The sequence below is a fragment of the Gossypium hirsutum genome, chromosome A10 (assembly GCF_007990345.1).
Source record: "Gossypium hirsutum isolate 1008001.06 chromosome A10, Gossypium_hirsutum_v2.1, whole genome shotgun sequence".
NCBI classification, from domain to species: Eukaryota; Viridiplantae; Streptophyta; class Magnoliopsida; order Malvales; family Malvaceae; genus Gossypium; species Gossypium hirsutum.
This window is the reverse complement of record NC_053433.1, coordinates 117,660,374-117,669,264: the sequence shown is the minus strand read 5'-3', so window position 1 is coordinate 117,669,264 and position 8,891 is coordinate 117,660,374. Positions and strand designations below refer to the sequence as shown.

Sequence of the window (8,891 nt, the reverse complement as noted above, 5' to 3'; positions counted from 1 at the left end):
AAAAACTAGCTTTTCCAAAAACTAGCCTTCACAATAACTCTTCTCCTTGATTACTTTAAAAAGAAACCTCTCCAAAAATCCTTTACAATAACTTTCTCTCCCAAAAACTCTAAAAAAAAAATCCCCCCCATATACAAAATATGAGAAGGCTTATATAGCCATTTACAAAATATTTTTTTTATTGTTTATGTCTTCATTTGTAGGTACAAGTGGTGGTGGAGCAAGTGTGGTTAGTGGAGTAGGTAATGGAGCAAGTGTGGCTAGTGGATTTGGTGGTGGAGAAGGTGTGGCTAGTGGAGTTGGTGGTGGAAAAGGAGTGGCTAGTGGAGTTGGTGGTGGAAAGGTGTGGCTAGTGGAGTTGGTGGTGGAAAAGGTGTGGCTAGTTGAGAAAAGTTTAAGTTGTGGGCTAGGTTTTTTATTTTGATTTGGGCTTAGGGTTTGGGCCATTGGGATTTTGATATAAATTGGGCTTTGGGTAGTTAAGATTTTGGGTTTTGGGTTTAATTTTGGTGGGTTAGGTAAGGCTAAATTGGGTTTTGATGTAAATGGGCTAAAATTGGCCTACAACAACAGGTTTTTCCTAAACCCAACCCGAATAATTTAAGAAATTATTCTGCAGCTAAACTCCAATTCACAAAAAAAAAATAGACCTTATCAAATCGGGTCAGGTTCGAGTTTTTTTGACATCCCTTTATATTAGTAAAATAGGGAACACTTCAAATCCAACTTGACATTTTTATCGTTAAAGCAAACGATTATATGTACAGATGACTTGATTAAAATGATACTTTAATTTTAAGATTGAATCGAAATGTTTCGAAGTTCAAAAATCAATTTAAGATTTAGCTGTAATTCAGGGACGTTTAGTGCAAGTAACCCAAGATAATTATTTTCAAAAAAGCTAACTAACAAAGAGAAATGGGCAAATTTCCGAATATATAAAAAAAATAGCAAAGAATATAAACCCTCCAAGTGGAAGCAGCCTAGCAAGTCATACTTGATCTTCTAACATTAAATGTACAAATAGAAGGAGTCAAAATTTCAGACAAGTTGTTTAAAAATTTTGTCTTAAATGTCAAACCAACATTTATTTAATTCAAAAGCTTAGTAATAAAACCTTTGTCCACATGAACTAAATTGAAGAACAAGGAAAAAAAATGGGTTCTTCTATTTTTTTGCAATCAAATTCTTTGTTAGAATCATTGATTCATTTATCGAATGAAGTGAGTTCAATCGAAAAGCTTCCGTCGATACAAGTACGTAACGTTTCAACAATGTTACGAAGAATCAAAGTTCTTACATCATTGTTCGAAGAAATTCAAGAATCAAACAACCCGATGTTGCCACCGTCATCAGTGTTATGTCTCAGCGAGCTTTTCTCGGTGATACGACGAGTTAAATCGACGATGGAAGGGTGTAAAAACGGTAGTTCATTATGGGGACTTATTCAGACAGAGAGATTGTCTAATCAATTTCATGTCTTTGTTAAAGAAATTGCAAGAGCATTAGATATTTTGCCATTGAGTTTACTTACTGTTACAGTTGATATTAAAGAACAAATTGAGCTTCTTCATAGACAAGCTAAAAGAGTTGAATTATATGTAGATCCTCAAGAGATTCAAACAAGAGATGTTCTTCTTACATTAATGGCTTCCGAAAAAACCATGTTTGATGTTGAGACGGTGAAACATGTTTTTAACAGTGTTGGATTGAAGACAGTATTGGATTATGAAGAAGAAATGTCAAAGCTGGAAGATGAAGTTCATAAACAAGCAGGTACTGGAGGTTTAATTGTGGTTTCAAATATAAACAATTTGATATCACTTGTTTCTTATGCTAAATCTATGGTTTTTAATGAAGAAAGTGAAGAAAATGATGTTAGACAGGTTTCGGGTTCAGTGAGTAAGAACACGTCAGTGTCGTTTAATGTTCCGGATGAGTTTCGGTGTCCGATATCGCTCGATTTGATGAAAGATCCGGTGATTGTGGCGTCGGGGCATACATATGATCGGAGTTCGATAGCTCAATGGATTAATACAGGACATTATACGTGTCCTAAGAGCGGACAAAGGTTAATTCATATGGCTTTGATACCAAACTATGCGTTAAAAAGCTTGTTGCATCAGTGGTGTCAAGAGAATAATATTCCGTTAACGGAATGCTCTTCAAATGCAGAGTCGGAGAAAAAGATGTGCGAGAAAGTCGTCGATCATATTTCCGCTACCAAAGTGGCGATTGATTCTGTTAAAAGAACTGCAGAGTTTGTGGTAGGGAAATTGGCGATGGGTTCCGTTGATATTCAAAGACAAGCAGCTTACGAGTTACGGTTGCTTGCGAAAACTGGGATGGATAACCGTAGGATAATTGCTGAGGCGGGAGCTATACCGTTTCTTGTTACGCTGCTGAGCTCTAATGATCCAAAAACCCAGGAAAACGCTGTTACTGCATTGCTTAATCTTTCGATTTTTGACAACAATAAAGTCTTGATCATGGCGGCCGGAGCTATCAAGAATATAGTTGATGTTCTCGAATCAGGAAAAACGATGGAGGCACGAGAAAATGCAGCAGCTGCGATTTTAGCTTGTCGATGATAGATGACTTCAAGGTAGCTATCGGAGCTCATTCTCAAGCAATCCCAGCCCTCGTTGGGCTCCTTAGAGAAGGAACAACGACCGGAAAACGGGACGCTGCAATGGCATTATGCAACCTTGCGCTTTACAATGCTAACAAACCGAAAACCGTGGCTGCCGGGGCTGTTCCGTTGCTTATTGAACTGTTGATGGATGATAAAGCAGGTATTACAGATGATGCATTGGGTGTTTTGGCCTTGCTTTTAAGTTGCCCACAAGGGCTCGAAGCTATTAAAAAGAGTAGACCTTTGGTGCCTCTTCTTATCGATCTTTTGAGATTCGGGTCGGCCAAAGGGAAGGAAAACTCGATAATGCTTTTGCTCGGATTGTGCAAAGACGGTGGAGAGGAAGTTGCAAGACGGCTTTTGATAAACCCGAGAAGCATTCCTTCGCTTCAAAGCTTGGCTACTGATGGTTCACCTAAAGCTAGAAGAAAAGCCGAAGCGTTGCTTAGATTACTCAACCGATGCTGCTCACAATCTCATAATCCTGTCGGATTGTAACGTACTTTGTCGAGTGTAAATTTGTCGATTCTTGATTTTACTTGCACGATAAGTTTCATTCCCGAAACACGAATTGTAATGATTATATGAATACAAATTTCATTGATAGAACTTATAAATTGTTCGTTTACATTTTTCCGATAAGAAAAAAATGAATGTATGCACATCAAGCTAATACCGGTAAACTCGAATATTTACTAGTATAGGACAGGTTAAACTTATGTTCAACCGATCAGAACTAAAGTGGTTGAAGCTCAGTGTTAGCGAACCGTGATTCGCGTAAACCAAAGAGTTAATCATCGGGCGATGATCTTTTTTACAACTCTACCAATTCCAGCAAAATGTGGCTGCCGTTGGTATCGTATTTCCAGAACCAACTTCCGTTATCCATCAGATTCTGCGGAATCAAGTCCATCTGAACGACTAAACCTGCAATTGAAGTGAATGACGTAGATGAGTTCACAAGAAAACCCGTGTTGAAATCAAGATCGTTCTATAAGCATAACGGAAAATCGAGTTTCCGAAATCCACAAATGCTAAAAATAAAAGCTGATGCATCAAATTATGCAAACCTGAATCTCCAGAAGTAATCTTCATTTTATAGCCATCCGGGACTTCAAATACATGATTTCCCTGCATGAGAGGAAAAAACCGAAATGTGAACAGAGTGTGACTCAGAAAACCGGCTTGAGTATGAATGGACAACACTGATTAAAATAAGGTGCCGAGACACGAGTTTAAATTGTTTGATGGTTATCATATTTAACCTGTATGATAACATTGTAGGCCTCAAACTCGGCATTTCCGTGTAATATGACCTTAAGTGCCTCGGAACGGCAAACGTCATGCTTCCAATAAACGTTGTCTCCGGAAGTCCAGTCAATTCCGTCATTAAGGACCGTTACGTTACATAACTTACATCTTCCGCACCTGCATAAAAGATGAACTCAATCTTGAACCCGAGAATCAATTGGTACAATCTTTGAAGATGCACGAAAGCATGCAATACGAAACCTGTGTCCGTGTTGTAATATTGGTTCACCTTTGTCATCGATCCTAATCGAGCCAATAATGTTTTCAGCTACAATAATCATGCTCCCATCGAGCTGGAGGAAAAGAAAAACCCATGTCAGTGTAAAAGATAATGATATAAGCATTAGTAAAACCATTCATTGAGATATTTACGACCTGAACGTTTCTCCATAAGAACTCTGCTACTTCGACTTGTAACTCCGAGCCCTTAGAGATGGAACCTCCGCTAAACTGAGGAACAGAAGAAAATGTTGTTATTACACCAAAGGAAAATATCGAGTTGCAAAAGCCAGAATATACTTACTTTCTGCCTGGTGACCTCCCAAACTGGTCCGAGTGCAGGATGTAGAAAGATGAGAAACGGTGGTCCAGAGTCAACGTATTTATCGTTACTTTGAACCTAGGTAATATGAAAGAACACGATAAGCTGAATAAACCCAAATTGGATATTTGTAGTTAAAGCTTGGTTCTGGAAAATCTTAATAGTTCTTATAGGAAATACCTTGGGAAGATCAATATCGCACCGTGAAAGAAGATCATATGCATTCCGCATGATATCCAACAGTGAACCATCAGGAGTCTGCATATAGAACCGGTTTTTTCCGGAAAGACAATTTAGTATCTGAAATAGTTTCATTCGATATAAAACAAGGGTGCGAAAGAAGAATAGTCGGAAAACTACCTGGTGAAGTGATGTGTCCGAAGGTTTTCTTTCTTCTTAGCGGATGATGTGACCCTTCTTCGTTCGTTATAAACAATAAAGGTATCCAAATTATCTGTAGACACATGTAGCAGCAATGTTAAACCGAATGATAACATGATATCAATGGAAGAAGTCACGGTCGAACTCAGCTAATACGATACCTTCCACACCCTTGAAACACCTAGATGGATATGTATTAAGAAATTATCTGCGATGTTTTGCATAGTGCACTCAAGCCTGCCACCGGGAACACTGCAAAAAAAGGTGGTTAAAATGTTACCAAAGAAAGAGCTATCCCTTCGAAAGAATACAAGCCAAGTACCTGTGCCGGTTTCCAAAATAATCCGTGTATACAATCGACTTTTTCGTATTTAAAACCATGCCGGGTAAACTTCTTTCACTTCTACTCGATGCAACTAACTCAACCGAAGGTAGATCCACATAAAGAATGTTCGTATTAGCAGGGAATCTGCCTGCAAACTTGATACAATGAAGAGAAATTTCCGAGTTTGTTACTTGATACAGCATGGAAATACGGAAGGGATGAATTAAAACTGAATGTATCGAACTTGGTGTACCTATTAGGGAAGGATGTCTACTTGTGATTCCAAATTTATCAAACTCAGTGTATTCAATGCATGACAAACCGTATGCCCACTCCCCATCGAGGTTCTTCTCGATAGAACATTGATTCCTTCCGTAGCACCCATGTTCCTCTTGCAGGACGCGAACCCGAGTTTCTGTTACAAATATGGATTCAGCAAACGAACTCAATCCCAATGAAGTCGGGATATCTATAACAGACATACCTTTCCATGATGTAATCCGATCCCCGCCAATGCCAAGAGGGTCACATCAGTAGCAGCAACGACATTACTGCAAATTCTCGAATTAAGCGACAGGTACATATCGTATCATGCAAATAAGTTCTGATATATAATACATATGCCTAACCTGACTTGCCGAACGGTAGCACCTTTCCTTCCATGATCATAAAGCCATTGAAAACACCTTTATCATACGCAAGTTTCCATATTACTCCATGACCACCAGGCTTACATACAGGCACAAATGGTTTCCTAACCAGCCATTGTCCGTCTTCGGCACTTACGGCAGGGACTAAAGGCTAACAAAATTTATATGTACAAATTAATAACGAGCACTGATAACAAGATAGAAACAGACAGTAGAGAACTCCAACCTGTTCAAAGAGTCGAAAACTTGACCGGCCTCTTCCGAACCATCTGAGTTTTTCACAAAGCGAAGTGATATGTTCATGGTTGTTCTTAGCTGAACTCGTCATGATCGCAACAGGAGTGATGCATTGTTTGCCATATAGCTTGAAGTAAAGGAACTCTCTAGCCTTGCATTCATGCAATAAAAACGTTAAAAAACGACACAAGTCTGGCACGAAAAAAGACATAAAACATTTGTGGTAAAATTAGTCAGATTGAATTGTGCTCCCCCTACTCAAAAATAGTCAAATTAGTCACTGCACATTAAATCAAAAAGCAAAGTGATCTATTAAAAATTTCATTCATTTCTACTATTAAAAACTGGCATACCACGTATCAGTCTGATTATTCCATCAGCCACACCAATTTTTAACAGTGCTTAAAAATGACCAATATGCTCTTCGAACAAGAAATTAATTTTTCTATTTCTTTAGTAGAGGGAGCACAATTCAATATGACCCTAGTACAGGGGCTTCTATTATACATTTACCAAACATTTGTATATACCTGAAGATCTTTACAAGACCTTCTAACAATGTTCTGCACAATAAGAAGCATTGCAGCTGGAAGACATTCACCAGTTCAGAATCAACCAACCAAGCCTATCCGCTGAACCTCCCAATGGATATATTTCACCTAAATCTGGCAAACCCTAAAACAGATCATATCTTATTATTCAAGCAAACTTTGTGGACATATCCTTATCATTTTACCTGTAGGTTAAAATATGCCATAGGTCCCTATACTCTTCACAAATTTGGAATTTAGTCCATGTACTTTTATTTCTAAAAATGTAACAATGTTAATAATTGGACCTGAATTTGAAATCTAAAAAGTAAGACTTAATTCCTAGAAATAAAAGTAAAAGAACTAAATTCTAAACTTACAAAGAGTATAAGATTTATGGCATATTTTAACCTTCCCTAAATGCTCATGTGAAGGCCAAATCGAAGGTGCTCAAATAAAGGTTTACAAGCGCCTCATAATACAAAATTATAAATGTTAAATGTTTAAAATATAAATACTTGTATAAAGGTCAAACCTTTTCGAAGGTGTTCAAATAAAGGTTTTACAAGCGCCTCATAATACAAATTAAGTGAATGCTAAAATGTTTAAAATATAAATGCTCGTATAAAGGTCAAACCTTTTCGAAGGTGCTCAAATAATGAATTTTCAAGAGCTTCATAATATAAAATTAAGTGAACACTAAAATGTTTAAATATAAATGTTCGTATAAAGTTCAAACCTTTCGAAGGTGCTCAAATTGTGCGCGGAAGCGTGTGAAAGAGTAAAATTATTGTACTAAAAAATCACACCTAAGTTCAATTCCCAGGAAAGAGAGGTGGATCACGAGGATTCACTTAAGTACCAAGTCTTTCCTAGCCAGAATATCCCTCTATCGTAATTTAATAGCACAATAAATCACTACAATCAAATTCACAAAATATGAACAATAAATAGTAAAGAACACCAGAATTTTAACGAGGTTCGGCAAATCTGCCTACGTCCTCGGCACTACAAATATATTTCACTCCAAAAATACAAGTGAAACTTTACAAATAGGGAGAGAGAAACAATTGCCTTAAGTAGAGAATGGCAATGTGGGATGATGAGAATGAGCAATGGTGGCCATTTATAGTTGAGATCAAGGGCACTTGCAAAGTCACTATTCACTTAGGGACCAAAAAATTGCTATTTCCATGCCCAAATAAAAAAATTTGGTGCCATAACTTTGACCTTTCAAGTATGGGATAGGTATGGGAAGAGGTATGCACAGAGGTATGGGGTATGGGTCAAACTATTCTAATAATCCCTCCCAACCTTTGAGATTTGATTAGGATAATCTTAATCTAGACTTGATTCTTTGCTAAATGAATAGCACTTTGACTATCACAATACACGTTAATATGCTCCTGAACCAACCCCAAGGTTTTAGCCATACCTTGTAACCAAACAGCCTCCTTTACAGCCTCTGTGACAGCCATGTACTCGGCTTCTGTGGTTGACAATGCAACTGTAGACTGTAGTGTAGACTTCCAACTTATTGGTCCTCCAGCAAGTGTAAACACATAACCGGTGGTTGATCTTCGCTTGTCCAAATCACCGGCATAGTCCAGAATCAACGTACCCAATAACACCTTTACCAAGTGTATTATCCTGCTTGAACAGTAATCCAACATCCACGGTCTTCTGAATATACCGTAGAATCCATTTCACAGCTTGCCAATGTCCTTTTCCAGGATTATGCATATACCTGCTCACTATACTAACTGCCTGTGAAATGTCGGGTCTTGTACACACCATTGCATACATCAAGCTACCCACTGCATTAGAATACGGAACTTGCAACATGTATTCTTGTTCCGTATTCGTCGAAGGAGATAGTTGTGCAGAAAGCTTGAAATGAGAAGCCAACGGGGTACTTACAGGTTTGGTCTGCTCGTTCATACCAAACTGCTGTAGTACTTTCTTCAAATACTGCTTCTGAGACAAGCTAACTCTGCCATGAGCTCTATCTCTACATATTTCCATGCCGAGAATCTTTTTAGCTTATCCTAGATCTTTCATCTCAAACTCGAGATTGAGTTGAGTCTTCAATCTTTCAATCTCAACTTTGCTCTTAGATGCTATTAGCATATCATCAACATATAAGAGCAAGTATATGAAAGTTCCTTCTTGTAGCTTCTGAAAATACACGCAATGATCAAATTTACTTCTTGTGTACCTTTGCCTTTCATGAACTGATCAAATCGCTTGTACCACTGCCTCGGAGATTGCTTCAATCCAT

At 37.9% G+C, this 8,891-nt stretch overlaps 2 pseudogenes; one reads left to right on the top strand and one right to left on the bottom strand.

Moving 5' to 3' along the window:
* The first annotated feature begins 1,157 nt into the window (after nucleotides 1-1,157).
* LOC121207901 (U-box domain-containing protein 1-like) lies at nucleotides 1,158-3,133 on the top strand (annotated as a pseudogene).
* Nucleotides 3,134-3,215: 82 nt separating this feature from the next.
* Nucleotides 3,216-8,891, bottom strand: part of LOC121208156 (UTP--glucose-1-phosphate uridylyltransferase 3, chloroplastic-like) — a 19,955-nt pseudogene continuing 14,279 nt past the window's right edge.